The 18,685-nt window shown below is 43.3% G+C and overlaps 1 protein-coding gene across 3 annotated transcripts in view; it reads left to right on the top strand.

Annotated features, from left to right (window-relative positions):
* The window catches only part of LOC100060608 (immunoglobulin lambda variable 1-40), a 765,973-nt gene that overhangs the window by 67,079 nt on the left and 680,209 nt on the right, over positions 1–18,685 (top strand). The window lies entirely within an intron of this gene.

The following is an 18,685-nucleotide window of genomic DNA, read 5'->3' as shown; positions in this document are numbered from 1 at the left end:
AACTGTGGGAAAGTTTTAAGCAGGGAGGTGCCTTTATCAGATACATGTGTTTCCAATATCGCTCTGATTACACAGTAAAGCATGGAATACAGTGGGCAAACTGTGGGACAAGGCCACACTGAGAGACTCTGCAAGGCCGGGGGAGCAGGGTTAGGCTCCTGCACGAGGCTCCTGGAATGGCGCAGAGCCGTGTGCAGTTAGGGGAGGCTGTGGACCCAGCACAGATAATCTCAGTGTCCATGTCCTGAGGGAGGTGAGGAGCTCTCAGCCAGCCGGAGCAGGCTCCAGAAGCCCAGAGGAATTCTGTGAGTCTGTGCACTGCGCGTTTCTCCTGCTGGGATCTAGGCTCCATGTTAATAGGAATTTCCCCCTGTTATGTCACCGTAATATCTACAGAGCCCAGAAACTGTGGTACAATGGGCAAAGTCAGCACATATTTGTTGGAAGAATATTTGAATTCTCCTGAATTGCACACCTTGGTGAAAGCAGATCTGAGGCAAAGATAATGATTTCTGCTTTCTGGATATTTTGACTCTGGAGTTCTGAGTCGAATTAAGAGGAAATGTTAAGTAATAACGGTGATCTTATTGTCTATAGAACAGAAGAGATACACACACTTGACCCTGGGGATATGGACTGCATTCCATAGATTTATGCAAAGGAAGAGGAGAAGCATGCAATGGGCCTGCAGTGACTGAGTAAAGAAACCACAGGGAGCAGGTGGATGAGGGAACAAACTGTGAGCACAGGTGACAAGCTCCAGGAGCAAATAAACTGCAGAGTGTTTGTGAGCTGGATGGATGTCTAATAACATTTCACGTAAGAACATGTAAGATAGACATTCATCAACAAGATGCTAAATATAGAGCTCCTGATCCAGCACAAAACCAATGACATTATAATATTCAATTTTGTAACCTCAAAACCTACAAAGGACCTTAGTGGGAAAACGTGTGAAGAAAGAATGATGGGTTGGTAATGTCTGTGTCCATAGATGAGATGGTTCTGAACAGGGAGAGATGGATGAAGGAAGCCAACAAATGAGGGTCTAAGACTTTCTCTGCCAGGTTGAAGTTTATTCTAACACAAGATGGCGTGATGGGAGCTGCACAGCTCAAATATTAGGATTCATTGTGCTTCTGTGATTTCTCATTAGCACAGCAAATAGACTACCTAAAAATTGGAGATTAAGATGCAAATAAGGTTATGTGAGTTTATTTGTAATTCATTGCTTTAATGGACAAGTGATGGAACACTGAAAATGGATGCACTCTCTAAACCACATAAAAATGAAGGGATAGGAAGTAGGGGTGGGTGGAGCAAAATGGTGGGGTGAGCTGACCCGGGATTCTCTCCCCTCCAAAATACAACAAAAGATTGGAAGAACTGAATTTCAGAGAATAAACATAATGCCAGCTCATTAGAGACCTACAATACCAAGAAGGCGGAGATCATAAACCTAGCTTTACACCTTCGGAGGCGCTGGAATGGTAGGAGAGAACATCGCTCCCTCCCCTAGAATCTGCGATCGCTGTGGCGCGGCTCGGGAAGGAGCGGGCCAGGGGCGCGCGACCGGGGGATCATCCAGGACTCCTGCCGCTGATCCAGTGGAGGCCCGCTGATGGGGGGAAAGCTTCCGTCCGTGGGGACCCTATAAATCAAGGGCCTTGGGAGACCAGAGAACAGAACTGATCTGAACCCAGACCAGCGCGTGTGAGAAACAGCCCCTCCCCCCTAACAAAGCCAGTGGGCGCAGCCATCTTGCCCCAAGGCGGAGAGCTAACACACCGCTCTCGACCCCCATCTAGTGGCGACAGGCTGTAACTGCAACTGAATTCTACCACCATGAGAAAAAACCGCTCCTCTACCATCCAGCAATTTATAAAAGCCCCGGACCCGAAGGAAAACAATAAAAACACAGAATTAAGTCCTGAGGACTTGGAATTAGGTAAACTTAGTGATAATGAATTCAGAGCAGCTATAATCAAAAAACTCAAAACTCAATGAGGTAGAGAGAAAGATAGAGAAACAAGCCGAGTTCTGGAGTTACTTCACAAAAGAGATTGAAATCATAAAGAAGAATCAAACAGAATTACTTGAGATGAAAACACAATGGACCAGATAAAACAGAATACGTATTCCCTGAATTCCCGTGTAGACAACCTAGAGGAGCAAATCAGCATAATCGAGGACAGACAGGCTGAATGGTGCCAGACAGAGGAAGAAAGAGAACTAAGAATTAAAAAAAATGAGGAAAATCTCCGAGAGATAATGGATTCAATGAGGAGTAAGAACATAAGGATCATAGGAATTCCCGAGAATATGGAAAAGGAAAATGGAGCAGAAAGTGTGCTTAACGAAATTATTGAAAAGAACTTCCCAAACTTAGGGATCAATGGAGAAATGTGTGTAGAGGAGGGTTTTTGATCTCCTAGATTTGTCAATGTAAAAAGACCCACCACAAGGCACATAATAGTAAAGTTGGCAAATAGGAATGATAAGGAAAGAATACTCAGGGAAGTAAGAAAAAAAAAAGAGAATAACCTATAAAGGAGCCCCTATCAGACTGTCAGCAGATTTCTCTACAGAAACCCTACAAGCTAGGAGAGAATGGAGTGATATATTCAAAGCTTTAAAGGATAAAAACCTTCAGCCAAGAATACTCTATCCAGCAAGAATTTCCTTCAGCTATGAGGGAGAAATTAAATCTTTTCCAGACAAACAAAAGTTAAGGGAATTTGTAACTAAAAGCCCTCCATTACAAGAACTCCTCAAGAAGGCTCTCATACTTGAAAAAAGAAAAAAGGGAGAAAGGGGACACAAGCCACAGACTAGGGAGACCGATGGATAGAACCAGAACAAGATAGCAAATATTCAACTATAGCATTAGGGTAAAAATAAGGAAACTACCAAAACAAGGACGATCTTAGCACTCTAACTACAAATTAATAAGACAAGTTGGAATAAAAAATGAAAATAATTATTTAGGAGGGGAAGAGCAAAGGGTCTAAATCAATATTGGTCGAGTAAGTAAGAGACCACCAGAGAATAGACTATATTATACACGAGATTCTAAATACAAACTTCAAGGTAGACACTAAAATAAAGTACAGAACAGAGTCACAAATCATAGATAAGGAAAAATCTAAGAAACCCAGCATAAGAAACTGCAGTATTAAATGGATAGTCTAAAGCACACAGGAAAAGAAACACAGGAAAACAAGATAATGAGAGACAGATTGACAGCATTAAGTCCACATGCATCAATAATCACTCTCAATGTGAACGGATTGAACTCTCCAATAAAAAGACACAGAGTGGCAAAATGGATTAAAGAACAAGATCCAACAATTTGTTGCCTCCAGGAAACACACCTCAGCCCCAAGGACAAACACAGGCTCAGGGTGAAGGGGTGGAGGACAATACTTCAAGCAAATAGCAAGGAAAAAAAGGCAGGTGTTGCAATTCTCATATCAGACCAAGTGGATTTCAAAATAAGACAGGTAAAGAGAGACACAGAGGGACAATATATAATGATCAAAGGGACACTTCATCAAGAAGAAATAACGCTTTTAAATATCTATGCACTCAACACAGGAGCACCAAGATTCATAAAGCAACTATTAACAGACCTAAAGGAAGATGTTAAAAACAACACAATAATAGTAGGGGACCTCAACACCCCACTCACATCAATGGACAGATCATCCAGACAGAAAATCAACAAGGAAATAGTGGAGCTAAATGAAAAACTAAAACAATTGGACTTAAGAGACATATATAGATCACTCCACCCTGAAGGAGCTGAATACACATTCTTCTCAAGTGCACATGGAACATTCTCTAGGATAGACCATATGTTGGGAAACAAGGCAAGCCTCTACAAATTTAAAGAAATTGAAATAATAACAAGCATCTTCTCAGATCATAGTGCTATAAGGCTAGAAATTAATTACAAGAAAAAAGCTGAGAAAGGCACAAAGATGTGGAGACTAAACAACACACTACTGAACAAGCAATGGATCATTGAAGAAATTAAAGAAGAAATAAAAAAATACCTGGAAACAAATGAAAATGATAGCATGCCATACCAACTCATATGGGATACAGCAAAAGCTGTATTAAGAGGAAAATTCATCGCAATACAGGCACATCTTAACAAACAAGAAAAATCTCAAATAAGCAACCTTAAAGCACACCTAACTGAACTAGAGAAAAAAGAACAAATGAAGCCCAAAGTCAGCAGAAGGAGAGAAATAATAAAAATCAGAGCAGAAATAAATACTATTGAAACGAAAAAGGCAGTAGAAAGGATCAATGAGACAAAGAGCTGGTTTTTTGAGAAGATAAATAAAATTGACAAACCACTAGCCAGACTTAGAAAAAAAGGGAGAAAGCTCAAATAAACAAAATCAGAAATGAGCAAGGAGAAATAACAACAGACTCTGCAGAAATACAACTGATTATAAGAGAATACTACAAAAAACTATATGCCAACAGAATGGATAACCTAGAGGAAATGGATAAATTCTTGGACTCCTACAATCTCCCAAAGCTCACTCAAGAAGAGGCAGACAATTTGAACAGACCAATCACAAGGAAAGAGATTGAAACAGCAATCAAAAGCATCCCAGAGAATAAAACCCCAGGACCAGATGGCTTTCCTGGGGAATTCTACCAAACTTTCAGAGAGGATTTAATGCCTATCCTTTTCAAGCTATTCCAAAAAATTAGGGAAGATGGAACACTTCCTAACACATTCTATGAGGCCAACATCACGCTGATACCAAAACCTGACAAGGACACCATGAAAAAAGAGTACTACAGGCCAATATCACTGATGAACATAGATGCAAAACTTCCAAACAAAATTTTGGCAACCAGAATTCAGCAATTCATCAAAAGAATCATACATCAGGATCAGGTGGGATTCATACCAGGGACACAGGGATGGTTCAACATCCACAAATCAATCAACGTGATACACCACATCAACAAACTGAGGAATAAAAACCACATGATCATCTCAATAGATGCAGAGAAGGCATTTGACAAGATCCAACAGCCATTTATGATAAAAACTCTGAACAAAATGGGCATAGAAGGAAACTACCTCAACATAATAAAGGCCATATACGACAAACCCATAGCCAAGATCATACTCAATGGGCAAAAACTGAACCCCATCCCCCTGAAAACAGGAACGAGACAAGGATGCCCTCTATCACCACTCTTATTTAACATAGTACTGGAGGTCCTGGCCAGAGCAATCAGGCAAGAAAAAGGAATAAAAGGAATCCAAATAGGGAGGGAAGAAGTGAAACTCTCGCTGTTTGCAGACGACATGATCTTATATATAGAAAACCCCAAAGAATCCATTGGAAAACTGTTAGAAGTAATCAACAACTACAGCAAAGTTGCAGGGTATAAAATCAATTTGCATAAATCAATAGCATTTCTATACTCCAGTAATGAACCAACAGAAAAAGAACTGAAGAATACAATACCATTCACATTTGCAACAAAAAGAATAAAATACCTTGGGGTAAATTTAACTAAGGAAGTGAAGGACCTATATAATGAAAATTACAAGGCCTTTCTGAGAGAATTGGATGACGACATAAGGAGATGGAAATGCATTCCATGTACATGGATTGGAAGAATAAACATAGTTAAAATGTCCATTCTACCTAAAGCAATCTACAGATTCAACGCCATCCCAATCAGAATCCCAATGACATTCTTTACAGAATTAGAACAAAGAATCCTAAAATTCATATGGGGCAACAAAAGACCCCGAATTTCTAAAGCAATCCTGAGAAAAAAGAACAAAACGGGAGGCATCACAATCCCTGACTTCAAAACATACTACAAAGGTACAGTAATCAAAACAGCATGGTACTGGTACAAAACCAGGTGCACAGATCAATGGAACAGAATTGAAAGCCCAGAAATAAAACCACACATCTATGGACAACTTATCGTTGACAAAGGAGCTGAGGGCATACAATAGAGAAAAGAAAGGCTTCAACAAATGGTGCTGGGAAAACCGGAAAGCCACATGTAAAAGAATGAAAATTGACCATTCTTTTTCACCATTCACCAAAATAAACTCAAAATGGATTAAAGACCTAAAGGTGAGACCTGAAACCATAAGGCTTCTGAAAGAAAACGTAGGCAGTACACTCTTTGACATCAGTATTAAAAGGATCTTTTTGGACACCATGCCTTCTCAGAGAAGGGAAACAATAGAAAGAATAAACAAATGGGACTTCATCAGATTAAAGAGCTTCTTCAAGGCAAATGAAAACAGGATTGAAACAAAAAAACAACCCACTAACTGGGAAAAAAATATCTGCAAGTCATATATCTGACAAAGGCTTAATATCCTTAATATAGAAAGAACTCTCGCAACTCAACCACAAAACATCAAACAACCCAATCAAAAAATGGGCTGGAGACATGAACAGACATTTCTCCAAAGAAGATATACTGATGGCCAATAGGCACATGAAAAGATGCTCATCATCGTTGATCATCAGGGAAATGCAAATCAAAACTACACTAAGATATCACCTTACACCCGTTAGAATGACAAAAATATCTAAAACTAATAGCAACAAATGTTGGAGAGGTTGCGGAGAAAAAGGAACCCTCATCCACTGCTGGTGGGAATGCAAACTGGTGCAGCCACTATGGAAAACAGTATGGAGATTCCTCAAAAAACTAAAAATAGAACTACCATACGATCCAGCCATCCCACTACTGGGTATTTATCCAAAGAGCCTGAAGTCAGCAATCCCAAAAGTCCTGTGCACCCCAATGTTTATTGCAGCACTGTTTACAATAGCCAAGATGTGGAAGCAACCTAAGTGCCCATCAACAGATGAATTGATAAAGAAGATGTGGTCCATATATACAATGGAATACTACTCAGCTGCAAAACAGAACAAAATCATTCCATTTGCAATAACATGGATGGACCTTGAGAGAATGATGTTAAGTGAAATAAGCCAGCGAGAGAAAGATAATCTGTGTATGACTCCACTCATATGAGGAATTTAAAACTATGGACCAAGAAGAGTTTAGTGGATACCAGGGGAAAGGTGGGGTGGCGGGTGGGCACAAAGGGTGAAGTGGTGCACCTACAACATGACTGACAAACATTAATGTACAATTGAAATTTCACAAGATTGTAACCTATCAATAACTCAATAAAAAAAAAAAAGTTACCTGAGAAGCACAAAGAGGATCCTGGCCCTCCTGTCTCTGTTTCCCCTGAAACCAGAGAGTACATCCCCGGGTGGAGAGTGCGCTCCCCGCATCCTGAACTCCAGAGCTGTGGATGCCAGCTGAGAAGCCACACAGACCTGCTAATGTCCCCCCTCAAGGCTGAACTCTGCTGAAACACCTCACAATTACAGGCCCAAATCTAAGTTTCTTTGTCCTGTCATTCCTCACAAATGTATTGGTTCACTGTATAAAATATGTACATACTGCCTGCTTTGTTCACTCTCCGAGCATCATTTCTCTGTGATCTCCAATACGTACATATTAAACTGGGCATTCTCTTGTTAATCTGGCCTTGTGTCAATTTTATTGTTAGTCCAGCCATAAGAACACAAGAAGGGTAGAAGAGGGATTTCCCCCACCCTGACTCAGGAAAGGCACAGAAAGATCAGAGGACGCAGATGTGGGTGAAGGGCCCCCACCTTTGCTCTGGGGCTGGAGTCCTGTAAGAGATTTGGGGCAGCTGTGACGTCACTTTGGAAACTAAGGAGGCTGTGATGGGATGTCTGCAAACCCTGGCCATGCTGGGGGCGGGGGTTCCAGGGACAGCACTAACCGAGCACAGCATCAGCTGCAGCATCTCACAGTGACTGGTGCCAGGCCCGCAGCCCAGCACTCCACCTGTGGGAGCTCCTCTAGGACAGCATCGCTGTGAGGTGGTCACAGCCGGACTCACTGGGAGTGAGAATATGAGGCTCCTAAGGGACAGGGACGGAAATGTCTCAGACCTAGGGCTGTCTGCTGACCCCTGAAGAAGTCCCCTGAATGGCAGCCCATCCACCAAGAAGACAGGCTGATTTCCAGGTAACTACAATCAGGTGAGGTCAGAGAGGAATAAATGTGTACCCTCCAATCCCTTCTCTGGTCCTCCCCTCCTCTGCCCTGTCAGGGCCCAGTCCACACTAGGTCACCTCCTGTGGGGATGACCATGGTGGCCTCCTCCTCCATGGACTCCTAGCTTCCCCTCTCCCCCCTGGAGCCCACTGTGCACCCACAGCCCCAAGTCATCTTGGAGGTGTCATGTCCCTCCCTGCTGGACCCTCCAGTGGACACCCTGCTCCTTAAAACAAAACACAAACCCCTTCCTGTGGAGTTGAGTTTGGACTGATGAGGAAGGTGAGAGGCAGCCATTGGTACAATCTGCCAAGGCCTGAAGCTCACAGAAGAGAAGGATGAGGTCCCGTTAGCAGAATGTTTGGTCATCAGAGCTGACTGTCTTCCAGGCCCTGAGCTGTGTGGTGTTTAAGTTTGGAGACAGAGAGCAAACTGAACTAAAGGAGGGTTGCTCTAGAAAGAGGGGTGCTGCTCCAACCCCCACTGCCCATCCTCATTCCCACCTCTACCCTGTCTGCTCCATCGCTCCTGCATCTTTCTGCCTGGATGCTTCCTTTTCTGGGAATGCCATTACCCTGTGGACAGACTCAGGCATTAGGGCACTAATATAGGTCCCCCCCCTTCAAGAGGCTGCCCCTGGTACCTCCAGCAGCAAGTGAGCATGTGCTGTGCTGTGTGTGCCCTTCCTTTGTACCTGTGGACAGGTGACTCTGCACCGTAGATAGTTAAACCTCTGTCTCATCTTCCCACCTGGACGATGAACTCTTCATAGCAGGAGCGTCCAATGGAGCTTGGCCAACTACACATCATATGGGCTTCCCAGAGAGGAAATCATACGTGCAAAGGCACTGAGGTGTGCTCATATATGTGGGAACTGGGTAGACTGAATGATTCAATATATTTCTTGTAAAGTACAAGGTGGGGGATGAGGGAGTCTGCAGTGGGACAGGTCTCCAAGTGTCTCAAAAGTCAACTCAGCAATTGGGATTTTTCCTGAAGAGGATGAGAGTCACAGGTTGCTATTTAAGGAGGAGAGCAACACTGCTTGATGGCTCATTGGGCGTTAAGCATGAAGAAAATCAAAAGTGGAGAAATTAAGTGGAAACGACAACACTCCAGCCCTCTTCTTGCTTCCTCTGGCCCTGCTCCCATAGAGAAAAGGACGTTCTTCTCTGACTTCTCTAGGCCCATCCCTGGCTATGATCACCAGTGGGTAGGGTCATTGCAGGTTAGATGACTGTGCACACATTCCCCACACGTGGTGGCCAGAGACCTCCTGGACAAACTTTAGACTTCTGAGGAACCCTGTGGAAATGCCCTGATGGTTTCTGAGACCATAAATTCACTATCTAAAGTGTAAATACAGGCACCCGGGAACCTGGCTCTTGTCCTTTAAAAGCCACCTTTCCTGCATGCCCCTCCATCTGCCCCTGCTACTGTCTCTTGCCATGAATCCTCCTCTGGACCAGCAGGGACACTGGCTCACAGAGGGGCACCCCTGGGAACGTCGGGCTGGCTGACCGGCCCATGCCTTGCTCAGGCCTCTTGGAGTGACTGCTCTGTGCCCCAGTTATAAAAGGAGAGGGAATCACAGTGGAAGGTGCACTCCTGCATTATATAGGCAGGAAACTCAGTCACACAGTGAAGTGAGCCCCTGAGCTGCTTTGGGTGACCACACTCACTCCTTTCTGACACAAACACAGCCTGTTGATGGGACTTCCTTATCCTATTGTGGACCTATTGGTCTTAATTAACACAGGCCAAAAAAAAGTCCCATTGGTCTTCCAGAAATGTGAGGTAACGTTAGTCAGTGAATGAAAGTCAAGCAATATCTACACGTCTGCTCCACAGCACAGATTGGAGCTTTATCCATTTGGAACTGCTTTTAATCATATTTGCTATTTGGGTTTACTGTGATAATCCTCCTAAGTCCTTCTTCCTTTTAGATTTTCTGAGTAACTCCCAGTACTACCTTACCACACGCTTCTCAAAGTGGAGCATGCACAGCTCCATAATCCCTGGAGTGTGCAAGGAGGATGAAAAACAGCAGAAAATCTGTGATACATGTTTCTGGAGCATCAATTTTACTGTAAGGTTTGGAAGAACCAAGTTCAGTAATTTACAGTAATCACCTCCCCTCCCCCCACAAATATGGAGGAAAGATTGCGAGGAGATGGGGAGGGGAGAAGTACCAGGAGAAGCGGCCCAGTCTCTGAGGTTTCACCAGGTGGAGGTGGCTGGGTCAGCCAGCAGCTAGGGCAGCAGCTTCTCCTCTCGTCTCCCAGGCCATTCCTGGCAGTCCTTAAAGCTCAGTGGGTATGTTGGACCCAATGCTTTTGAAGGCCGTGGAGCTGGCAGCCAGCTTCTTCATTTGAACCCTGGTGAATGAACACACCCTCAGCTTGCTCACCTCCATCCTCCACCACAAGAAGTCCTCTCACATGGGTGTGCTGTGCACACTCGGCGCATGTACTTCCTGCACGGCTCCCACCCAGAGCTGTTTCTGTCCAGCACCTGATGGATCCCCTGCACCATCTCGCTGGGCTCCCTGGAGGTCATGATCATCCTGCCCCGTGTAAAGTGCAGGGAGTGCGGCTTGTCCTCCCACATTCCTGACCCTGGCACAGAGAGTAAAGATCCCATGTCTGAGTGATACACGCAGGTCAGAGCATTAGTATTGGGGTTACATGCCTTGTTCACGTGTTGCCTCTTCCACTTAGGAACACGAGAGTTTGGGCCATCAATATCAGCACCTTAGGTTCTATACTTGATGAGAGGAAATAATAAAGAAAACTCCAGCGGAAGCCAGGTGTGGGTTGCTCAGTTAATGTATACAAAGTGTGCAGTTGTGATGACGTTTACTTCAGAAGGTTGACAAGGATATCTGTGTTGCAGAAGTTCAAAATGACTCCTGAGAGAACACACAGACTTACAACTCACACGTACACATTCAGAATCTTGCCACATAGAATAACGCGAGACACCCCAACCCTCAAGCACACGGCCCTGCTCCACCTAAAGGGGGCGCGATTACTTCCAGCTACTGTACAAGTATGGCCGTCCATATTTTTTAATCTCGAAAATCAGATGAAAGCCCCAATTCTCACTCCCATCAGGAATCTGCAATCATGTTGGATCTGGAGACAGGAAGCAGCCAGGATGCCCTCCTGTCTTATCCTCTAAATGTCTTCCTCAGCAAGTGAGGTCATTCAGAACGTGCACCTTTTCCTCTTGCTCTTGAGATGGCCTCAGTTACCTTAGAGCGCTGTGAGGAGCAGACCAGGGGGAGGGCCGTTTGCTGATATATTTTGTTGTTGTCATTCTCTTGGTGACTGTTGCAAAGCACATAGAAACAGGAGTCAAGTCAAGGCCCTCAGAGCAAGCTTAGCGTGCACTGTGGTAAATGCATGAGCTTCTCCTGGACCACACAGCTCTCTAGTCCTTTAGGTTAGTAACTACAGAATCTCCATCTCAGGAGGAAACCCTGCTTCTGAGGAAAGGGCCCACGTACAGCTGCCAAGCTGGTGCTGCCATTGTAGACGCCCTCTTGAATCAGATACCAGAGGGAAGGACCTGTTCTTCCACCCCCCCGCCCCCCAGAAGACAGTGTTAATGTCTATATTGCACACTGTTACCTCTTCACATCTGAATATAATCGATAAAGAGGGAAATGAAGAAAGCAAAGTGTCTATTTCTGACAATGGAACACGATATTACATTGATATTAGATAAGGCCTCTCCATCTCTCCTGCCACCAGGAAGCTCATCCAAAGGGTCCTCCTGGGAGGCTGGAGGATGCAGAGTGACTGTCAGGCATTGTGATGCTGTTCTTGAATCACACAGGGAGCTCTGCTTCACTGGACAAGAGGATGGGTACATGGACATGGTTTGTTAAATGTCCCCAGCTAGTTGAGGATTAAACAACGTGCTTCCACAGAAGACATTAAAGAAGAGGTCTAAGTAGAAATTTAAAAATAGTTTTAACTAGATGAAATAAAAATATCACTTGTCAAAATCCATGGGATGCGGTGAAAGTAGTGAATAAAGGGAAATTTCCATGAACGTTCACAGCAACTTTATCAAAATCATCAAAAACTCGAAACAACTGAGATCCCTTAAAAGGTGAATGAGAAACAAACTGAGGAGTCTGGCTACTGGTTAAAAACCCATGTGTGATTTCTCAGGACCCCCCACGGGCAAGTACAAAGCCTTTCCGGGGGGGTCCCATGAGGGGGTCTGTCCCCCCACTGCAGCCTGGGTGCCTGGCCTGAGCCCTGCATTCTCTGAAGGGAGCTGCAGTCAAGCGCTCAGGCCCCTCTGGCCAGTTCTGCTCTTCACACATCTGCGGTCCTGGCCCAGGCACCTTCACTCCTGGGTCTCTTTATCGAGGCCTTGGGCCATGGTTCTCTTCAGGCTCCTCTGCAAGGTCGCCTCATGGGGGAGGAGAGGGAAGCCTGCAGACACTGTCCCCGCTCTCTGAGTCAGTACCCAGCACCTGCCCACTCCCAGTCCTTCTCTCTCGCCCTCCCCTGACCCCAGGGGTCCATAAAACTGCCAGGCCTTTTGTTAGGGACTCCTCTGCAGAGAGACAGCTCAGACATGCACTGACCCACCTGACCCCTGAATGGGGCTACATTCCACGGGGAAAATGGAACGGGGAAGTGGGCACTTGCTGCAGTTTTAGCCTCTTCCTTGTACTGTCACAGTAAGTGGTTAGAGGCTTAATTCTTTCATTTTGTCCTGTTGTTTTAACTGGCTGCTGTGACACCTGACAGCTCCCCTCTTTCTCCCAGGTCAGTGAGCTCGTGATACAAACTTTGCTTTATTTATTCAATGGAATATTGTTCCATGATAAAAGTAATTTAGTTATCAAACTATGAAAATATGAAGGAACTTGAAACGTGTATTGCCAAGTGGAATATGTCAGTCTACAAAAGCTACACACTCAATGTTCCAACTATATAACATTCTGACAAAGGCAAACTATAGTGACAGTAAAGAGTCCAGCGGTTTCCAGGGGTTCAGAAAGTGAGAGAGAACAGGTGACGAATAGGGGATGTTTGGAGCAATGAAACAATGCAGTATGATACTGTCATGGTGCTATATGACATTATGCACTAGCAAATCCTGTAGCACTGTACCATGCAATGAGTGACCCTTATTCTAAACTTGGATTTTAGTTGATAACTTATCAGTATTGGTTCATTAATTGTAACAAATACACCACCCTAATATGAGATGTTCACAGTACGGGGCACAGTCTGGGAGGGCATGATAACTTACTGTATTCTCTGTTCATTTTTTATGTTAATCTAAATCGATTGTAAATAATAAAGTCTACTAATTAAAAAAAAAATAACCTGGTGACTCTGTTTCATGGAGAGAACCATTTCAGCTAACGTTCCACAATTGGCTAATGCTCAAACATTAGTTTGAGACATTGTTTACTATTAAATGTGAACGAAGCTTGAGTTCTGAATGCATCTTTACTGATACGTTCGTAGCACTGCTGGTTAACTTAGTAAGTTAAATTTGTACGAGTGAAATAAAAAAGAACATGACATCACTTTTAGAATTTGTCTTACATTTGGGACACAGAATAAACTACAATCATTATTCTTGAGTCAAGTTAATAATTAAATTTCCACAATACCTCTACTGAGTGATTTGTAGAATGTACCCTATTGTTTGGTAAGATGCCAATTTTGGGGGTCCTCCTTTGGGGCTAGTAGTTGATTTCCCTGAAAACATAAACTTTTCTTCTTCTATCCAAATGGTGTCCACATTCTGTGCTATTTACAAAGGGTCACACAGGTGTGGATAGTCTCATAGCTGTCCTGCAGCAGCCCATAGAGTCAAATTTTGATAGTCCTTCTAATCCTGTCACAATTAATCCCACCGTCATCCATCTCATTAAATGAGGCATTTCCAATAAAATATTACCCTTTGTTTTACAGTTTTTTGTTAACATTTAGAATATACTTTTGTTGTTTTGACCAATTTTATTGTATAAGTATTTTAACTCTAAACCAATAGTGAAGAAGTTTTATCTTACCTAGTCAAGAACACCAGTCCATCCATGCCCTCACCCCGTACACAGGGTTCCTCTTCCTAAGGCAGAACCATCGCCCACTCTTCCCTCTCTACTGAATTGTCCCATCAGTACACAGTCATGTTTTTATTTCTCCCTCTTACAAAATCTTTTCTAGACTCTCCTTTCCATCCATCCACCACCTCAATTCCCTCGTGTCCATTTCCAATGAAAGTCCTCAAAGAGCTATGTATGCGTATTGGCTCTAAGTCAGCTGACTGCTGTCCCCTAAACCTGGGCCAATTAAGCTTTATCTTTGAAATTCCACTGAAACTGCTCACAAAGACCTCCTGTCCCTCAATCCAGTGGTCAAGTCCCAGCCCCCCTCTTGTGCAATCAGTGGATCACTCTCTCCTTCTTGTCACTCTTCCTCACCGGCTTCCAGGGCACCATCCTCTCTTCACCCTCCTGCCTCACTAGCCACTCCCTATCTGTCTCCTTTGCAGGGGGCTCCTCTCTCTCAGAGCTCTTCACATTTGAGGGCCCCACGTCTCAGTCCTGGATCTTTGGCTCTCCTCTCAATACACACCTCCTTGGTGGTGTCAGTCAGCGTGAAGGCTTTAAACACCCTCTAAGAACTAGCAGTTTTGAAATGTCTATCTCCAGCCTTCACCCCAGATCACCATATTCTTTACTTATTATCTCCATAAGGTGTTCCAACAGATAATCTATCTTAACATTACCAAGGCTGAATTTCTGATCTTCATGCCCAAAACTACCTCATGCGTCTTCTTCCCATTTCTGTTCACAGCAACTCTATCCTTTCCATCAGGACAGCAATCTCAGAGTGAACCCTCCTCACTGCCTCCACTGCCAGCACTCTGGTTCTAAGCCTCCACCATCAGTGCCTGAAGTAGTGTCATAGTCTCCTGACTTGTCCCCTTCCTTCTCATCCTGTCCCATCCCCCTCCAGAATGCATGCCCAACATGACTCATGCCCTCACCTCCCCCCAGTCTTTGAACAAGTGTCACTTTCACAGTAAGTAAAGTCAATTTAACCTGAAGCTCCTTCCTCCACTCCTGATCTTATTTCCGTGTTTATTTTTCTCCTGAAGTGTTGAGATTTGATATTCGTGTGTTTACCATTGCCATCCCTCTTTAGAATACAGGGCGCATGAGGTAGATATTTCTGTTGTTTGTTTGCCCTGCTATTTCTCTATCCCCTAAGTCATTACCTGGACATCAGAGGTGTTCCAGAAATCCCTGTTTAGTGAATTCATTTATTTCACTCTCACAATAATGATATTAAAATATACTTAAGCAGCCTCATGGGTGCCCTCAAACTTCCTCACTCCCTTCCACACTTCCACATGGACCTTCCCCCCAGGCTGACATCAAAGCCATTCTCCCACAAGACACAACACAGACTTCATCTCCACCATGAAGCCTTTTCTCATTTCTCCTCCTTTCTGTTTTCACACACTTTTCACTAGGCTTCTCTAGCTGGTCCTATGTTTATTTTTATATATGTCTCATCTTTCCAACAAAACTGTCATTTACTTTAGAGCAAATCAAGCCAAGCATTTCCTTCATCCTACACCACACTCAGTGGAGCCTTTTTATTATTATTATAGGAAATTTCAAATATACACTAAATAGGAGAAATTGAGTAATGAATCTACATACCCATCACCCATCTTCAACTCAATCAATGTTTTGCCAAATTTATTTCACATACTTCCCAACCCTGCACACATTGCTAGTTATTTCCTGAGGTATATTTTAATGATATAAATCTCACTTACTTTAGCTGAGTTTTCATAGATTAACAAATCACATATCACCATAATCCAATATTAGAACATTTCCATCAGCCCAACTAGTTTGACAGCACCAGTTTGCAGTCAATTCATGTCCCACATCCAGCTCCAGGCAACCACTAACTCATTTCTGTTCCTGTAAATTTGACTTTTAAGGATATTCAATATAAACTGAATCATCATTGTGTAGTTTTTTGTGTCTGGCATTTTGCAAACCATGTTTTTGAGATTCACCCATGTAGCAGCATTTATCAATATTTAGCTCCTCTCCTTTGAGGAGTAGTTTTTCACTGTATGAATGGACCGCATCTTGTTATTTTTCTCATCAGTTGATGGGCATTTGGATTTTTTTTCCAGTTGTGGCTCAACTGAAAAGTAAACACCCCAGCGATAATCTCCCAAATGCAGGAACTTGGGAAACTGTGCAACAACTCTATCATAAAATACTGAGGTGGGTTATTTCTTAACAACATATAGAGAAAGTCCTGAAGGTACATTGAGAATTTATGGAATAGTGCCCAAGTAAATGTTTACAGAAGATACAGATATCTGTAGGGTAGAGGAGAGTTAAATGTTCATTTTACATCCTTCTAGACTATACAACTTTCGTTAATTAAAATATTATTTAAAAAATGTCCCCTGGCACCCCACTCACCTGGCATACTCTGCCTCCCACAGGACCCCATGGTGGCAAGGAGTGCAACTAGAAACACTGGTGTATTAGGTGTGGACTGCATATGCCACAAAACTAAGTATGCAAAATTCTTACTTTCTTCAACTCGAATGAGCACCATTTAATTTTTATTTCAATCTTTTATCCATGCTTGAAATAGATTTTTAAAAATCTGGTCAGATTAATCTACAAATGCTCGATTCCACAGGCATTTCAAGTTTAAATGCCACATTCTGCAGTTGCCACCTCTCCCCCGCCCTCCATCCTAAGTTCCACGACTACAATGAGGGAAGTTGGTGCAGGCAGGGGGTCCTCCCACTGCTGGATGGGCCCCGCCATGGCGTGCCCACTGTTCACAGGCCCATGTAGCACTTGGCAGAATTAGCCTCACAGGAACCCCTCACAAGGTCAGGTCACAGCAGGGCTTGGCCCCTCTTAGTTGCTGAGGTCACTCTGAGGCCTCTGTGAGGCTGACACAAGCTTCCTCTCCTGGCCCCTCTTCCTGAATGTCCCCTCACTGGCGCTGTCATCTGGGAGGGCTGGAGAGTTTTTAAACATCTGCACAGCTGAATAGAAACTCTGCAGGTTCAGTGCAAGATCAAAACGTTGGATCCTTTGTACAAGAAACCGGGGGGTGTGCAGTTAAAAATAATAGAAAGCATTTTCTTTTAAATTAATTATTACATATTAAATGTAATAAAAGTGATAACGATGCATGAATAAACACATAAAGTTATACTTTACCAAGCAATAACCTTCCAAAGTCATACTTTATGTTATACAATAAATAATATTATTCTCACGATTCCTTCCAGAGGAATTGAGAAAATTCACACGATGAAATGCCTAGAAGGACATTAACACAAGGACATATGAAGTAGTAAATTTGCAGTGATTTGTACAGCTGAGACTAACTGAGCGTTAGATGAAGAAGGAATGATCTTGGTGGTGGTCACTAAGGTGACTGCCTTATAATCATTTATTAAGTTCTCTCATATTTTGGTGCTTCTATATGTATTTATTTTACCTCATATAAAATATTTTTAAGCATTTGCAATATGTAAATATCAATTTATGTAAAAACCCCCAACAGGACTCTCTCTTTGACCTGGTCAATGCCGGGATTCCACTCAATGGGAATCGTCCTCTTGGTGACTTTAGAAAACTGATGGGAAATCATCATTAGCCAAAGATCCCGAAGCAGGTGTGGAACACACCAGTGAAAAAAGCATGGGCTTTTCCAGGATGATTTACCATTTATTGGTTTTCAATTGCAAATTTCTTAATCCCAGGAAGAAAATTTGTGCTGAGGACAAGTCCCTACCGCACAGTTTGTCAGCTGATGCTCTTATTTGTGAATGTCCTCTTGAATCAGGCATCAGTTGATAAAAGAGTCACAGTTGACAACTCACCCCCAACAACGAAACTGTGTGTATTTTCTATCATGTACATTGTCAGATATTCATACAAGAGTTCAATTGAAAGAGAAATAAACTAACAAGCCACCATATCTATTTCAGACAAAGATGGGCAGCCTTACCTTGGCATTAGATGGGGTCTCCACCCTCTCATGAGAAAGCTCCTCCAAAAGGCCCTCATGGGGAGTGAGGAGGACACAGATTAACTGTCAGTCATTGGTGGTGTTGCTCAGGAATTACTCAGGGACCCCTGCTTGATATGGATACAGAACTAGAGTGTATGGATGTGGTTGATTAACAAGCATAGAATAAGCTGCTGCTAGGTCATCCTCTTTGGCAGAAGAAGCATAGAAGAGAAGAGGAAAAGGAGAAGAATGAGACACAGAATCCTCAGCTTTGGAGCTAAAGACAGCTTAAACCAACGTGCAGTGTTCCACTTACAAATGGAATTAAATACACACTATGATTAAACGAATTCCCATCACACTTCTTTCCCATGTTTAAATCCAGCTAACTGCCACTGGCTTCTCGACTTCCTCCAAACCATCTCAGCCTCCATGGAGCCATGTATGCTGCATTTCCCCTCGGTTGTATGAGATCTTCCAATTGATGAAAAGCA

This window comes from Equus caballus, chromosome 8 (genome assembly GCF_041296265.1).
Source record: "Equus caballus isolate H_3958 breed thoroughbred chromosome 8, TB-T2T, whole genome shotgun sequence".
Taxonomy (NCBI): Eukaryota; Metazoa; Chordata; class Mammalia; order Perissodactyla; family Equidae; genus Equus; species Equus caballus.
Note: the sequence above shows the minus strand (reverse complement) of the source record. Positions and strands in the feature narration are given on the sequence as shown.